Genomic DNA, 17,126 nt, shown 5'->3' with positions numbered 1-17,126 from the left:
ACTCTGGAAATTGGAGAAAGATGAAACCGGTTTTAGTTAAACGTGGAAAATGTCTCGTAGGTAGTTTCTAATGTATAGTCATTGCTGTTTATATATCCAGAGGCTCGAGGTTTTTTGGTTTCTTTTACTCTCTTGATAACACGGGAGTTTGCCATTTCTCATTTTTAGGGAAAATCGTTTCCCCTTTGGTTATATTTCCTAAATTTGCCATGCAAAGAAATGTCAAAAGGAAAAGGAAAATTGCATTAAAAACCTTTTTTCTTAGTTTTGATAAACTGTGAGAGCCATTTGTTTTATATTTTTGAATAAGATGTTCCTTTAGGGTTAAATTAGTTTTGAAAGGGCGTAACTAATCATAAAGGCAACATTAAATTAGGAATTTTATGTGCACCCTTTTGACCTTTATTTTGTATTAGTCTGTCCTGTTTTCTTTCCTTTGCGCCTCAGCCGTTTTACTAGCTGTATGACCGTGTGAAAGTTAATAAACACTTCTAAGCTTTGGCTTCTAGTTTCCTAAGCTGTAAAACAGAGATAATATGATGATATAATACATGTAAGAATATAAAGCATGATAAATTCCACATGTGTATGTGCAAATGCTTTATATACATGTATTTATACACTGTGTATGTGTGTGTATATACATAGAGTATAGGTGTGCATATGCATTTAAATATACATATAGTCACATACAGATGTACTGTGCATATATGTATGTATATATATATATGTCATTTATTTGTTTCGTTCATGTTTCCGGGAATCTTGTCTCCAATCATTTCCTCATTTTGCCATTTTTGAATAAGGTGTTTGAAAAAATCTTATCCAAGAATCAATGAAACACTTTAAATATATCAAACTAAATGTTCACTTTCACTTTCTTGGGGAAAATTTGTGTGGCTTTTGGTCTGGGCTTAGTGGTTTCATTTTTAAAAGGTTTTCTAAGGAATTTTTGAAATTATCGAGAATGATGGCCTGTTGGAAAAGAAAAGAAGGACTACGAACTTAAAGAAACATTTCTTTAATTATATGTAGTCTTCTATTTCTTTTGTCTCTCTTTTTAAGTTAATTTTATTTTCAATTTGTTTCACAAGTTAAAAGGACAACATAGAAAACTATAGGAGATAGAAATCAAAGGTTTGTCTGAAATAAGAGAATTGTGAAATAATAAAGAGTCCTTTCAAATCATCACTGAAAATTGAATTACATTCTAATTTAAGTAGAGAAAACTTAGGAAGTAGCCTATAGGAATTTCCCCTCAGGCTGGAGCCAGACTTTCTTTGCTGATTTAGGCCCTTAATTAGGCATAAACTAATCATGCTGTGAGCTCTAGAGAAGAAATGACACATAATTGTTAGTGCTAATTTCTTAATTGTTAGAAAGTGATACTTCAGTTCGTGCTTCATCCAACAAGAATGATCTGCAATGTGGCATCTCTTCTCTCCACGTGTCAACAATTTACACTTCTAACATTGAAGAAAGAATACTTAACAATGCACTTAATTCTCTTTACAGGGTCTTCAGAACAAATTTGATGTTCTGAAATACAACCCCTTTCACTAATAGAACGATTGATGTGGCTTCAGTACTGAGAATGGAAAATTCAGTCAAAATGTAGAAAGCTATATTCCTATCAAACCACCAGTGCTAAGTTATCCAGCAGTAGGTCCAAATGGCATCTATTGGATACATCGACTTTCCAAACTTGCCTCCACTTTCATTCTCTTGAAGATAGAAGCCAGTGTAATAAGCAAAATCATTATTAATTCATATTCATCCTATGCTATGACTTTAAAACAGGTCAAGAAATCAAACATATAATGGAAATCTGTATTTCCTCCTTTTGAAAGAGAGCTAGATTTCAGGAGGGCCATAGTCATTATAATAAGTGCTTTACTTGCATGTTCTTGAATAAGTAATGAAAAATATGGAATTAAAAATTCTCGAAAATGACAATTAAGAAAATGAAAGTAATATGGGAACAATACAAGAACGTCTTTGTCTTTGTTGGTTAATGGACAATGAGGTATCTCTAACAAGAACCAGGTAGGAATTGTTCTTGTGCCTCTGGATCACTTAGCCATCATAAGTCAAAGGTGGGACCTGATATACTTACTAAAGGAAAGCTCCAATTTTTATCCTGTCCGTACAAATCCTATAGGCTTAAGATAGAGTCATACATTTTCTTCTTCCCACCACTCATTCCCATTTGTGTCACTGAGTGGACCTCAAAGGAATAAAAGCAGCCTAGCAGGAAGGCTTGTGTATTAAACTGAAATTAAAAGGAGAAATCAGACTTTAAGGTGAGGTTATTAGTGTGTTTTGGTATATTATAGTTTGCACAAGTAGAATTGTTGCTGTTTTGTTTTCAAAATTAATTTCAGTGACTTTTTATACTAACAAGATAGCAGTATGCATCTATTTTTGTGATATCTTAATATTGGAATGCAAATAGAGAATTATGAAAGCATGAATTTTAAAAGTCCTGGGAAAAATAATTGCAACCCAGCTTTAAGCAGTCAAGAAAGCCTAAGCACAGCCTGTGCTCCACGGACGGAGACACAGAAATGACTGTTTTAGTGCTGCCCCCCAGGGGTTCCCAGACTAGTGATAAGACTCTTCTCCAGAGCAATTAATAACGATGAGAGCTGCACAAGACCTATGAACATAGTGTCAGGGGAACAGAGGAAAAGAGAGAGACCCTTGTCTTTAAATGTCTTTTTTTTATCAATAGAACAGCTCTGAAAGTTCTCGCAATGTGCTCTACCCCTTGCTAACTTCCTAACAGATAAGTAACCTTGTACGTGAGAATATGTTTATTTCAATATCTATGTATCTTACCTTTTCTAACAATTTACCACTTGTTCTTGATTTTTTCCTTTTCTTTTAGGAAGTCTATACTACTCTTTACAGAAGTCCAATTAAAGTATATTTCAATTTAACAGTCTTACAGTGTTGACACATTTCCTATGAATTCATTCCACTTTGATCTTGATTTATATTTTTCAAGGGATAATATCCTCTTCTTTATGCTTATTTTCTTAAAGTTTGCGTATTCCTTGACTACACTACTGATAATGTCTTAGACAAGGATCTTTTTAAGGGCTGAATTAGATTTGTACTAGGTAGTTTTTAGGCTTTCATAGGAATATAATTTGTAATTTTCATATATTCTTAAAAGTATTGACATTAACAATATGTGCAATATCAAGTAAAATGAAATACTTCGGATTACAACCATAGTAACAGGTCAACAAACTGTAGCTATACAGTCAAGCATTCTTCTATCTGATAAAATTAATAAACCAGGAAAAGTAATGGAGTTAACACATATACACACTGTGAAATTTTGCACATAAGGAACAAAGTATGTGTTTCTGAGAGAGTAGCTAAAGCAAAACGGAGATATAATTAGGTAAATTACACTTATGGTTTTAAATAGCATGGTTGTGTAATATACTAATACCCTATTACTAGAAACCTCATTATCAGTAATATTTACAATATATTCAAACACTTAACATATCACCACAAGATTAGCGTGATACACACACACACACACACACACACAGTATTATGAGTTTCTAACAAGTTCATTTAGGTTTTATAAAGCATAATATACTTAATAATGATTTGCAAATGTGCTTTAATTGTGTATTTATGCAAAACTCTTTACTACATTTCCATTTATTGGAATTACTGTCAACACTACATATTTAACTCTACTAAACAACTAATCCAACTGAGATCTGGTAAAATCATCTTTGCCCATCATCAAAACGTGATTTTGGAAACTATACACAACCCTTATGTCTATTGTTTCACAGATCACTGCACTATTCAATTGCATTATTAACCTTTATATTTGATCTTAAATCTATTTTATTGGATATCTGAAATCCATTAATTGCTGACTTGCTTCAAAATTAGTTGAACAAAACTCAGCTGTTATTGTAACTACAGACTTTCTGGAGAAGCCATTTCAATTAAATTTGATTACACCCAAAAGGTATTTCTTAAACATATTATATAGTCTGCAAGATGATAGATAAATAAAGATGGGTACATTTTAACTCTGTATACAAACATATTTAAAACAGTAGTCTTAAAAGGGAAAATATGATACTACAGGACTGTTATGTAAAAGATACAGCAATTTTCTGTCTCTAGAAGTGGAGATTAGAATTTACCTTCGGGACAGAGGTCTTTCAACAAAATTGCTTAGCCCTTTTGTTCATATAGCTGTGGAGAAAATACCTACCGATTTTTCCTGGAGTTCTTCCCAGATGCAGATGGTGAAAAATAAGTTACATGTTCAATCTCTTAAGGCAAATTGGGTGCTTCTGAAGGTTCAGACTGATTTTCCATTCTTATATTTGGAATTAGACTTCCTGATGCCTGAAGATTATTGATTGTTTTAGAATATGCTTTTAACTTTTTGTCATCTTGTCACAAGATTGGAAGCTAAAACCGGTATGCTAGTGAGGATTAAACTTTTTATTTCATTCTTTACAAAAGCCCATGAAAAGACAATTGTCTTCGTTTGGGTCTCCCTAGAAGCAGGCTCTGAGGCAAAGTTTTTTTGCAAATAGTTTATTTGCAAAGTGAAGCCAAACCTGAGAGAACACCAGTAGGAGAGTAGCACATGAGACATGGAAGAGGGTGTGTAAGGAAACCGATGACCATAGATGGCAATTAGAACTCATTCTTTTGGCCAAAATCTGATAGACAGTATAGAACATGCTTTAGAGTTACCCAGGGAGGTAGAAGTTAACGTATCTGTCACTAATACCTTGTCCATTATTGGCTGATGGCATATTTGGGGAATATTCATTCCTGGCACTTAGAGTTTGCCCTGTGTGGGAGCTGAACATGCTCCCGTGTCCAAGAAAAAGCCTTCAGGCCAAGAGGATCACAGCATTCACAGTCAGCAGGCTTTAGTACATAGATATATATTAAAGAAAAAATAAAGACTATAGAGACCAAAGATTGAACACTGAGTGGAAATAAAAAGTTTTACTGCCAAGCAGGGAACTTAATCTACCATGGAGCTTCAGAAGATTCTTGACAATGAGGAATAGGGTGGGAGAAATGGAGTGGGTCTTCTCAACTGAGAAGATTGCAAACTCCCATTGTCCCATATTAGGAGAGCAAGGTCTCTGAATGTGGCTGAGGAACTGACTGTATCTGAGTTCGTTATTTAAACTCTGCATTAACTGGAGATGGCCTGCTGCATGCGTGTGTGGTTCTCAAGCTGTGATTATGTTGTCCAGGTGCTTCTGCTTTGCACGTGAGTTCTCCACCTCGGGATTCTGGAATTCAGCTGACTCTGCTTGGTGCGTGATATGCTGGAGTTGAGATTCTCTTGTGGTCAGGTCTGCTTAAGTATCAGCAGCCCGAGTGAGTGGCCCATTCAGGGTTTATCAGATGACCGTCAGGAAAGAAAATAACACCATTTTTGAGAAGTGTTGTATTAATTTTAGACAGCATTTGGGGAATAGGCCACATCTTTGCTGGTAGAACTTGCAATTGGCCCTGAAGGAAAATGATGTCCTCACATGGGACTTGGAAGTCTCAAGGAGGAAACTAGGTAAGATTTTCTTAGTCTTAATTATGTGATTTCTAGAAGTTAAATGTTGTAGTGATTATGTAAGGTTGTCCACATTCTGTAATTCTGGGACATAATAGAACTACTTATATATGGAGAAAGATTTAGCAAGTTTTGGCTTAAAAATTTGTGCCATTTTTTTCCCCTTTGGCCTAGAAATTTATCCAAGAGAAATTAAGTGTATTGAAAAGATGATGATGAGAAGGAAGAAGCTAGCACCAATGGGTGTCTAATAGGTACGTGCATATATTAGTACAGATACAAGGGAAAGATGCACATTTTTCTCTTATATTTTCAGTAACCCTAATTTATAAATTAGGAAATGGACTCTTCCTAAGTAAGGGTATTATGTACCTCCCATGTAATGCTCTGGAAAGGATACCCCTCACTATTACAGTATTTCAGCCAGCAATGCATCTGAATCTACTCATAAAGAAACCTCAGGCAAACCCAAAATGAGTAACGTTCTAAGAAGTGGGGAGAAGGCTATGTTCCTCAAAAATGCCAATGTTATGAAAACAAAAAAACAAAGGAAGATTATGGATATGTTCCAGGTCAAAAGAGAAAAAAATAGGCATGACAACTAAATATAAAATCTGATTCTAAACTGGGTCCTAAAGGGAAATGTTACTATAAAGAGCATTATTGGGTCAAATTTTTAACAATGTTTATTTACTTTATATATATAGAGAGAGCGTGCATGCAAGTTCATGAGCAGGGAAGGGGTAGAGAGAGAATCCCAAGCAGGCTCCATGCTGCCATTGCAGTGCAATTTTTAAAACATTGGAATATAGTTGTGGAATTATGTAAAAGCATTGTTTTAAAGTTAATATTTACTGAAGTAGAGAGCTGTATGTGATGATGTAAGAGAGTATCCTTATTTGTAGGGAAAACATATTGAGGAATTTAGGGTAAGTGACCACTTTGTATGTAACTTACTCTCAAATGTTCAGAGAAAATATTATACATATCTATATAATATGTATATTTAGATATAGAATATATTAATATACAATGTATAAATATATTTATTGTTAATATTTATATGCTAATGTATATATTATTAATCTATACATTTATAGTATACAGTACATATAAAGAGAGAGAGAAAGAGCATGGCCAAGCAAATGAGGCAAGCTGTTAGTGAGAGGTGAGTCTGGGGACACCTGGGTGGTTCAGTTGGTTGAGCGTCCAACTGTTGATTTTGGCTCAGGTCATGATCCTGGGGTCATGGGATGGAGACCCACATCGTGTCAGGCTCCATGCTCTGCCTAGGATTCTCTCTCTCTCTCTGCCCCTCTCCCCTGCTCGCTCTCTGTCTCTCTTTCTCTCCCTCTCTCTCTCTTTCTCTCCCTCTCTCTCTCTTTCTCTCCCTCTCTCTCTCTCAAATGAAAAGAAATGAAAAAAAAAAAAAGAGATGGGTTTAGGTAAAGGGTATTGGTAATGGGTATTTATATACTTTCTTATGTTTGTCACTCTCTGCATGTTTGCAGTTAATTCCAAAATTTTTAAAATGCATGGGGTTTGATATCAGAAAGATACACGTTGAAATTCTGAGTGATCTTAGATAAGCCAATTGGCTTCTCTCTGTCTGAATGTTCTCTCTTTAAAACAGAGATAATCATATCACGTTGCACTATTATCGTGAGAACAAAATGAATCGCTATTTGGAACATAACAAGTAGGTGATCAGCAAAGGTTAGCACTTCCCTCAGAGTCCAACCTCATCACCCAGATAAATATCATCGCTAAGTCCAGTTGCCACAAGATTGATTAGATCCTCATGTCTTTTTAATAACCTTTACATTTCATATTTTAAAAATTACACAATGGTAGAGATTTTAAGCTGTAAACTGTGCTCTCATTCTGATAGAATGGGAATTCTTTAAAGTTCAGAAATATTTTGTATTCGTGTTGGCATTCCTGGCACTTAGTATAATTCTTGGCACTTAATAGATATTCATTGTGTGTTTATTGGAATGAGGTGAATAATCCACACCAGATATAGCTAAAATTTGACATAACTATGAGGTCAAAAGGATAATATTACGGCTGCACTGTGACATGGGCATATGGACGGCCTGATCACTGAAGAGCCATGTGGCTGGACTGAGGTGAACTGAACTGAGCAAAGTATCTCTCCTACTGTAGCTCTCACAGCCGTTCAGATCTAGACCACATACCACACGATTTTTCTTCTCCCTACAATCCGTGTTGTTTCTTACAGAGATACTCAATGCCAAGCCTGCAGTCTTCTTCCTTAGAAGAGCTTGGTTCTAACATTGTCTTTAAATTCTTCTATAACTTTTTTTGAAGTAAACGTTGTTTAAATTGAAATCAGTCTTTGTTTCCTTCTTCCTCATTTAGAATCCAGGAAATGTGTTTAAATGGAACCAGTTAGGGCAAATATTGATTGAAGTCTCATGTGTGTGGTAGTCCATTCAACACACTGGTTCTTAACCAGCAAGATTTTGCCCCCAGGGAACATAAGGTAACGTCAGGAGACATTTTGGCTGTCAGAACTAGGGGTGGTGGTGATGCTGGCATCTAACTGGTAGAAGCCAGGGATGCTGCTAAATATCCTACAATGCACAGGACAGGCCCCACCAGAAGAATTATCTGGCCTCCAATGTCCACAATGCTAGAATTGAGAAACCCTGATTTTAAGTGAAGGGGAAAGGCTACCATTATGAATATTTAGTTAGATTTGATTTTCAGAGGGAAACTATAAATTACTGAATCAAAGTGATAGTTGTGTTTTGTAGACAAGTTTAATTGCATTTCAGCTTTGTATTTACCATTACAACCTGGCTAGCACAGATGTTTGTAGAATGTCCATACTATCATATTATAATAACGCTTTCCATGTATCATCACTTTTCTGTGGCTCGTCCTACTGATTTTAGAACAATCTAAAATTTGTAATCCAAAAACAGGTTACAGTTCTTATTTTTTTTAAGTTTATTTATTTTTGAGAGTAGGGGGTGGGAGAACACATGGGGAGGAGGGGCAGAGAAAAAGAGAGACAGAATCCCAAGCAGGCTCCCTGCTATCAGCAAAGCCCGATGCAGGACTCAAACTCATGAACTGTAGGATCATGACCTGAGCTTAGATCATTTAAGCTCAGTTAATCACTTAAGTTGGTTAAGTCAGACACCTAACCAACTGAGCCACCCAGGTGCCCCTCAGGTTACTTTTTTTTAAAAATTACTTTTATTTCTCATAGATATCTGAAATTTCCTACTTTCTCTGTAATACAGTGAATATATTTTCTCTTTTCTCACCCTGATGTAGAGAGGTTCTTGGCTTAGGATCTATACTGGTAACACCTGGGGAGCTTTTAAAATCCTAATGCGTGGGTCCTACCCCAAAGATTTTGATTTGATTACTCTGGGGTGAGGCCTGCCCTGCGTATCCGTCATTTTAAGAGGTCCCTAGGTGATTATATTTAGCTAAGTTTCAGAACCACCTTAGTATATTCTCTTTAACCAAATTCACGAATTACAGCTGCAACATGTTAATTATTAAAGTGATTTATTTAAAAATTTAATTCTGAAACTAACATAATAAAATGATACACTGTGAGTAGATCCTGAGTAACAAGTCCTTAACTACCAAATAAGGTTTGTTCTTGCTCCAGGAGAAGTTTTTTTAGTTAGCCTCTTTCTCCACCATTTAATGAATGAATGTGCGAATGATTCTACTAGATTGAGCTTGTAAAGTGGGCTATAATTTTCTCTGAACCTTTAATTTTTAGCTCTGTACTTGACTACTTTATATAGGCTGTCAATATCATGGAGCTCACATGCTATTGCATGTTAATTTATTATCCTTTATCATGTTCTGGACCCTATGGTAAGCACTTATGAACATCATGTCTTCCAATTCTCAGAATCTTAGTGAGATGCACTGGAAATTATTTTCCTTCTTTACTGATGAGAAAAATGGCTTCAGATATGAAGTATCTTACCTGGGGCTCAAAGCCAGTAAGTGGCAAATCTGGAATTTGAACTCCAGTCAATCCCTGCAAAACCCATGGTTGTAATAACTGTTGTAAATACTCCCTGTGAGGTTCACTGACTGGTTGATGCCGAGTTTCTCAGAGGTCAGAGGAAGAAGCAGAGATGGGCAGGATATGAGATGTTTTCCTGCCCCTTGTCACCTTTCTTAATCCTCCTGCATTTTTTTCATTTCTTTACAAGTCTGTCTGGAGAGGTTCCATTTTGTGAAGTGCTTTGGCAGAGCCTAGTTTGTTCTCAGGGAAAGCCTCTCTGCCGACAATATGAGGCGGAAATTGCACAGCAGCATCCTTAGAGAAGGCTGGAGACCATGCTGATAAGCACACAAGAGCACACCTACCAAAGGATCAGTAGGATTCTGGCTGGAGTATCCTCCTTTTCTCCACTGTTCTGTTGATTCCACTGGGGAGGAGAGTGGCTAGGACTCTTTGGTGGCAGGCAACTGAAATCAACTCTGGGGACCTGGATCAAACAGGGATTTCTCTCTCTCTCTTTCTCTTTCTCTCTCTCTCTCTCTCTCTCTCTCTCTCTTTTGAAGAGTATAACTGGAAGAGAAGGCTGAAGAACCAGGAGAAAGGCAGAGATCAGACAGTTACCAAAGGTCTTCGCAGAAGAGATCACTCCGTAACTTCACTAGCACTCAATGGTTGTTTGTTTGTTTGTTTGCTTGTTTATTTAATTGGTTTTGCGTGTTTGTTTATTATCCTTACATTACTGAAATGCAAAATCTCAGGACAGAAAGTTGAACTAGCCAGATTTAGGTAACGTATCCACCCTTTACTTGTTTGGGGGCAATGAGAGGGTGAGTGATAGGATCTGGTGGAAGAAGCTTTCTGGCTTTTTGTAAGAGGAGGCTGACGTGGTTTGACTTATCCTCCTACCAACATGATTTGCACACAATGTGGATTAAGCAGTTACCCGAAAAGAAATAGGGATGTAGGCAAAACTGACAAATGCACTGCTGGGTCTCCGCGGAGGGCACCACACAACAACAGCACAGAGCCAGACTTGAGGTTGCTGAAGGAGTGGCTGATGTTCTGACAGTCTCCTGACAGGCACCCACTGACTCAGGCTCTACTCACTCTCCCGAACAAAGATAACACCCTTTGCAAGTAGGAATGAGATAGTAAGATGGTGACCCTTCTTCAACATTTATCCTGGGTAGGTGATTTATTTCTCCTGCACAGCATTGGAGAGATAATAGTATTTGTGTGTTTGTTTTTAAAACTGCATAAATAACCATTAAAAAAAAAAAACAGAATAGAAGCTTTCACATCTAGATATAAGTTCTCTTGAGAGGAACACAATCTGCCAATTGTGGACAAAACTCTGCTGGACCAGCAAAACTGCCACCTCTAGACAGGCGTGAGCTCTCCAGCTCGTCTTAGATACCACCACCTATCCGTGGCCTCCTTCCCTCATTTTCAGTACCTGCATGGTCCCCAGAGTCCATGGGGTTCTGGAACTTTTCTATGGGGGCTCTCTAGGAACCTCTCTGCCGATTCATCAAAATTTGTGCCAAGAATTACTATTTTAGTTGCGACCCCTTTACATCTGATTGGATCCTTCATCCCTCTTTCACTGTGGTTTTGTCCACTCCTATATTTCCAGAAGTTTGGGACCAGTACTACCAGATCCACATCTGAGATCACAAAACTGTGTCATGATGACCTCTTCTGGAGCTGAGCTCTGACCTTGCATATGGTTCTTCAGGCCAAGAACGTCTTCAAAGTTCTCCGAGCCGTGTATTCACCTTCTTTGCACCCCCTCTTCCTTAGTCATTCAGTTTCTGTCATTCTGCCAAACTACCAGTTCAGTTCATGAAGGCATTTGCCACTTGCTCTGACCACATGTATCTGTAGACCCCTTAGACTTTGGCATTGACCTTTTTCCCATAAGCAAAGTCAGAATTTGTTCTCCAGCTGGTCCTGGGAGGAGAAGTGATTCCACTCAATGCCATGAAGGCACTTAGAATGATGATCTTCCCCTACTGTCCCAACTTCACCCAGCAGGTGAAGCATCTATGGTTAATTATGTACGGCCTTTGCAGCGGTCCATTATAGGGAAGATGTTTACTCTTTAGTTGACTGTGCTGACATTCTACAGTGACCTTCATGCATCTTTTGTAGCTGGCCTTTAAGCAGTCTTTTTAGAAATATCTGAGGATTAGAACAAATTTCATCATGTCACACCCACAGTATATACTTTTTTCTGATAAATGGAGTAAAAATACTGAAAAACTAAAGAGCTACAAAGAAAAGTGAGTGATGCAGCTTGGAAACGTCTCCCTTAATCACTCTCTCACTGCTGTCCCTGCTTTGCAGGATCAGAAGAGCTTTCCCAACAGCTGTTGTGATGTAGACCACGACGTGGAAGGGAAGCTGAATATTTCAGGCCAGGAAGCCAGTCCAGCCTCCTACCCATTTCTGTGGCCCCAGCTCCTTCCCAGTGGTCCTTTAGTACATCCAGAAATTGTTTTACATGGGTCTGTGGGAACATGGAGACACATGGGAAATTCTGGGAAGGGAGTTTGTGCAAGAGCCTTATCAGTGGAGCCCACTGAGTCCCAGGGGAAATAGAGTGACCATCCTGAGCTATTCTAGGAGCTACCTTGCCCTCTTCACAGTTCTTTTGAAAGTTCTGCTAGAATATTAACCACTGATTCATCACTGAGTCCCCCAAAAAGCAGTTGGATGGTATGTAGGGGCCATGCTTTATAAAAAATGAGTAATTTCAACATTAGATTCATCCTCTGGGGGCAACATGTTCCCATTGATATCGGAACACATGCTCATGGAGTAGAATGGAGAGAGATGCAGGCTGAGACCATGCCTAGCACTTAATCTCTTATATAGCTTTAGAAAGTATTGAATATATGTGAATTACATATTGTATACATGTGCCTATATAACTATGTTAAGAAATATTGCTAAGATAGAAATGTTTTTTTAAGTTTATTTATTTTGAGAGAGAGAAAGTGTGTGTGCATGCACGAGCAGGGGAGGGGCAGAGAGAAAGGGAGAGAGGGAATCCCAAGCAGGATCCGTCCTGCTTGATCCCACAAATCTTGAGACCTAAGCCGAAGTCAGGAGACTGAAAGCTCAGGCAACTGAGCCATCCAGACTCCCCAGATGGAAATGGAAATGTCTTAATTGAATTTTTAAAAATGTCTTTTCCTCTAAATATGTTCGATGGTTATTTTAACACATAAATACTAGTTGTCGTTTTGTTTTTCAGTTCTCTAGAGAGTACTGTACCGAATGTTCATTAGCTTTTGTAAATAAAAAAATGTGGCAAAATAATTCCATTGGCACTGTGCTCCACATCAGGCTAGTTAGATGAAGAAGTAAGGGAAAACTAAAAACGAACGGGCACATACCTATGAGAGCAGAGGGTGGGGGTGGGGCTGATATGATTGGGGCCATCTGCCTGCTTTCTGCCACATAGGTTGATTCATTCTGATCGTCTTTGACTGCAGGTCTCTAGTTAACTTTCTTCAGCCATACCTACATTTCAGTGTTCAAATTGAATAAACTATTGTTAGTTCCGCACTCCCTCCCCAGCTCCCCCACATATGTTTTAGCTTAAAAAATTGTCAATCGAGATTACGAGGCCAAAACAGGATTTCTTATGTTTGACTACCACTTTATCCACTCTTCTTTGTGCTGTGCTTTATTTTCGTCTTTTTGAAACAAGCTTTATTCTAATTTTTTCCCACTATTTTTAGTGGCTTATAGATCTGTATTCAAGCTATTTGGATAATACCTTATTATAAAACTGGTTTAAATGCAAACAAAAAATAGCAACAGCAGCCCCAATTCTTTCCTTAGAATTTTTGTTCCAGAATATTGCGGCCCAGAAGAGGCTATGACACCTAGAGAATGTTTTATCCTGCTGTATTCAAAAGGATAGGAAGAAAGGATATAAGGAGGAACAAAGCAGAATTTCAAGAAGGGCAACAGAGAAAAGGTCTGGGAGGGCAGAATGTCCTGGAATCCTTTCAGAAACCTGTTCCAGCTTCTTCATGATGACAGGTATGGTCCCTGCACATATGTGAGTACAGAGGGCTCAAGAAAAATGGCAGCATAGAGAAGACCTATAATTACACCACAGACACAGACTTATAAAGGGACTCCTTTTAACTCTTCCTTGGGGTTTGATTAATTACTTGCTTATTGCTGACGACAGGATAGAGTGACCAGAACTGGGATTTTAATGGAGAAAATGAGACAGCAGTTAGACAGTTCTTAGTAGAAAGAAGTGATGCACTAAAAATGTAAATGCTTTGGATTGAGTCTATCTCCTCTTCATGCCCAGAAGTAGGGGAGCTGGAGTTTTCCTTGGCTGCTGTGGATAGCAATGCGAGATTTAGCACTCAGATGAGAAGGCTAATCTCATTTGTTACATTCCACTTTAGAGCTATTTGGGCAGCTAGATCACCAGACAATAATCATGAACAGTTTACCGGCATGTGTCTCTAATAACCCAGGCATTTGTGCTCCGGGGTTTAGTGTGGATTAGAATATATATTAGCCGAACATTAATGCATGTAATCAATCCTTTTTTTTAATTCACGAGATTTTTTGTTTCACTTCTAACATTTGGCCTTTCAATTTTCGTTCACAGACACTCTAGTAAGAAATAACAGAGGACTAATTTTATTTTATCATCAATGCCATCACCATCATCATATAATCTCATGTAGTTTATAATAAGCATCGATGTCAGTACACTGTTCTGGGCACTGTGTGAGCAAGATTCTGTTGAAAAGCAGTTTGTTTTTCTTTCCCCTAAATCCTGAACAGAGGCCTCACTTGTATTTCTGGTCAGGCATCAAATAAATGTGAAATATCATCATAAAGCAAGAAATCCTTCACTACTACAGAAGAAAAAACCCACAAACATCATCTGCAGACAGAGAGTGCACACACATATGCATTCACACGTACACAGATAGACATACACAGGGAAGAAAACATTTATCATACTAAGAATAATGGAACCAAAAGTTCTATAAGAAATACGGTTTACTTTTATTACCTTGTTCAATTGAGTGCAACAAACTTTGAATGAGACCTTATTCAGAGACATAATATGTGCTAGGTGTTAGGGGTAGAACGAGGAGCAAAACACGATCTCTGGCTTTGCGGACCCTGAAGTCCAATACGTACTTAGAAAACTGGAAACACGGTTCACTGCTCAGGAATTGTGCACACATCATAGGCTATTGTTGTAATTCATTGTTTGTTTTTTTTTTTCAAACTAGTGACCTGGTGAAAATAAACAGGCCACTTTGGTGATGAGGGTGAAAGAGCTTTTCATTTTATCCTACACACTTAGAACAATGTGCAAAGAATATACAGTGGGTACGATCTTAGCTATTTCCTACCAAAGAATTGGCGACCTGCATTACTCAGTGATGCAATAGCCCTCATCACTCGTGTGTGTGTGTGTGTGTGTGTGTGTGTGTTTGTATAAAAATGTGTGGATGCAAGCTTCTGTCCTTGTATGTCCAATTGTATCAGTTTCCCACCGAAGCTGTAATAATTTACCACAAATTCAATGGATTCAAACAATGTAAATTTGTGATTTTATGGATCTAGACGCCAGAAAGACTAAAATCAAGGTGTCAGTAGGACTGTTTCTTATAGAGGCTCTAGGAGAAAGGATGCTTTCTTGACTTTTCTAGCTTCTAGGGGCATCTTGCATTCCATGGCTCATGACTACTTCCTCATGTTCAAAGACAATTGTAGCATCTTCAGATTTCTCACTCTCTGATTCTTCTTGCATCACCACGTTGCCTTCTCTGACTCTGATCCCTCTTTCCATCTCTTATGCGGTCCCTTGTGATTAATTATACCAGGCCCACATGCATAATCCAAAATAATCTCTCCTGCAACAATTGGCAACCTGTCTTCATGATTATTTCAGTCTTTATTAGCAGAATGAAACGTCCCCGTGTAGAGATTGATTGGAACACCTCCATGTTGCATAGCACTAGGTCTGACAGTATTGACTCTCTCTCCTCCTTGCTTCCTAACTTGTACCACTTGAAGCATTCAAAAGGAGAGTCAGCAGTTACCGAGCACTCAATATTTTCCACACACTGTTCAGCACACCTTCCACAACATGAACCCCTGTAATCCCTAGAAGCTCCTGTGAAGAAAGTACTGTGGTTGTCTTCCTTTTATAGATAAGCAAATCCAGATCATTTGGCCCCATGGCTTATGCTCTGGACTGCTGTAATCTACAGGCTCACTATGTCAAAAATGTTACCATTTAATCAGCCGATGCCCAATTTAGAGTCACTTTGTTTTCAAAAGTAAATAACAGAAGAGCATATCCATGGGCTAAGCTTATATTTGGAGCAACCACCCACAACTTAAACACTTGTCAAAAATTAGAGAACTTGCTATTGGTTGCCAACATTGCACTATTAAGTAGAATTTTCCTTTCTTTCTTCAGTTCTTCTTTAAAGTCTACTTATATATCGCAGAAGTAGTGTGAAAATGTTTAAGTTTTAGAACTACTGATAAAGAGCAAGAAAAGAAGCAAATATATTAAACTTCAAATGAACTTATCTTTTTTCTAGCCATGAATATAATGTTTGCTGTTACTATTGCAAACCATTGCATGATGTCTATATTCTATTTTGGGCACTTCCTTTGGTAGTGTCCATCCCTTTTGCCCATACCTCATAAGAAATGACCTCAACTACAGACTTTCTTGGTAATTTCTTTATGTAGCAAATTCATTGACAGAAACACTGTTAAGGTATTACATCAACAAAGTGTAAAACCGAAAGGAATTTAAGTATGAGATTGGGAGGCTATCAAACCTTTGGAATGGGGACAAAAAGAAAACTTGGCAAAATTGTACATTGCTTTAGACATTCAGTATTTGTGGGTTTTGAGGGCTTTACTGATGGTATAAAAGCCTTCTTAATATTAAATATATTGAATTTATTTGAGCATAAACAAATTCAGTAAGTATTATAGATATGTACATATATATGTGTGTGTGTGTGTATATATATATATGTATATATATGTATATATATATATATATATATATATATATATATATATAATAAGAATAAATACAAGGGCCTGTATGAGCAGAGAAGTCACCTGCTAATTCAAAGTATAGGTAGAAAAGAAGAGGGAAACATTTTCAGTTATTCTTTATAAATATAGGAAATGAGTGACAGGAACTAAAGGTCCATGCCAAGTAGAATGATATGAGCCAAAGAATTGTCTTGGCATGAAATTGTCTTTGTAGTTCTCATTCATAAGTAGATTTGGTGACATCAAAGATGGCAAGTATGAAAAATAAAACTAAGGCCTTCCTTTTTTTCTGCTGGTGAAATCTCAAGGTAAATTACCAAAAAAGGTACTTTCAATTTTTACTTTAAATTTTTAAAAAACCGTCAGTTTTACCATAACAAAAATAAAATTTCAAAATAAAACCTTGAAATATTAATCTATTACACATATATT

This window comes from Panthera tigris, chromosome B2 (genome assembly GCF_018350195.1).
Source record: "Panthera tigris isolate Pti1 chromosome B2, P.tigris_Pti1_mat1.1, whole genome shotgun sequence".
Classification (NCBI taxonomy): Eukaryota; Metazoa; Chordata; class Mammalia; order Carnivora; family Felidae; genus Panthera; species Panthera tigris.
Note: the sequence above shows the minus strand (reverse complement) of the source record.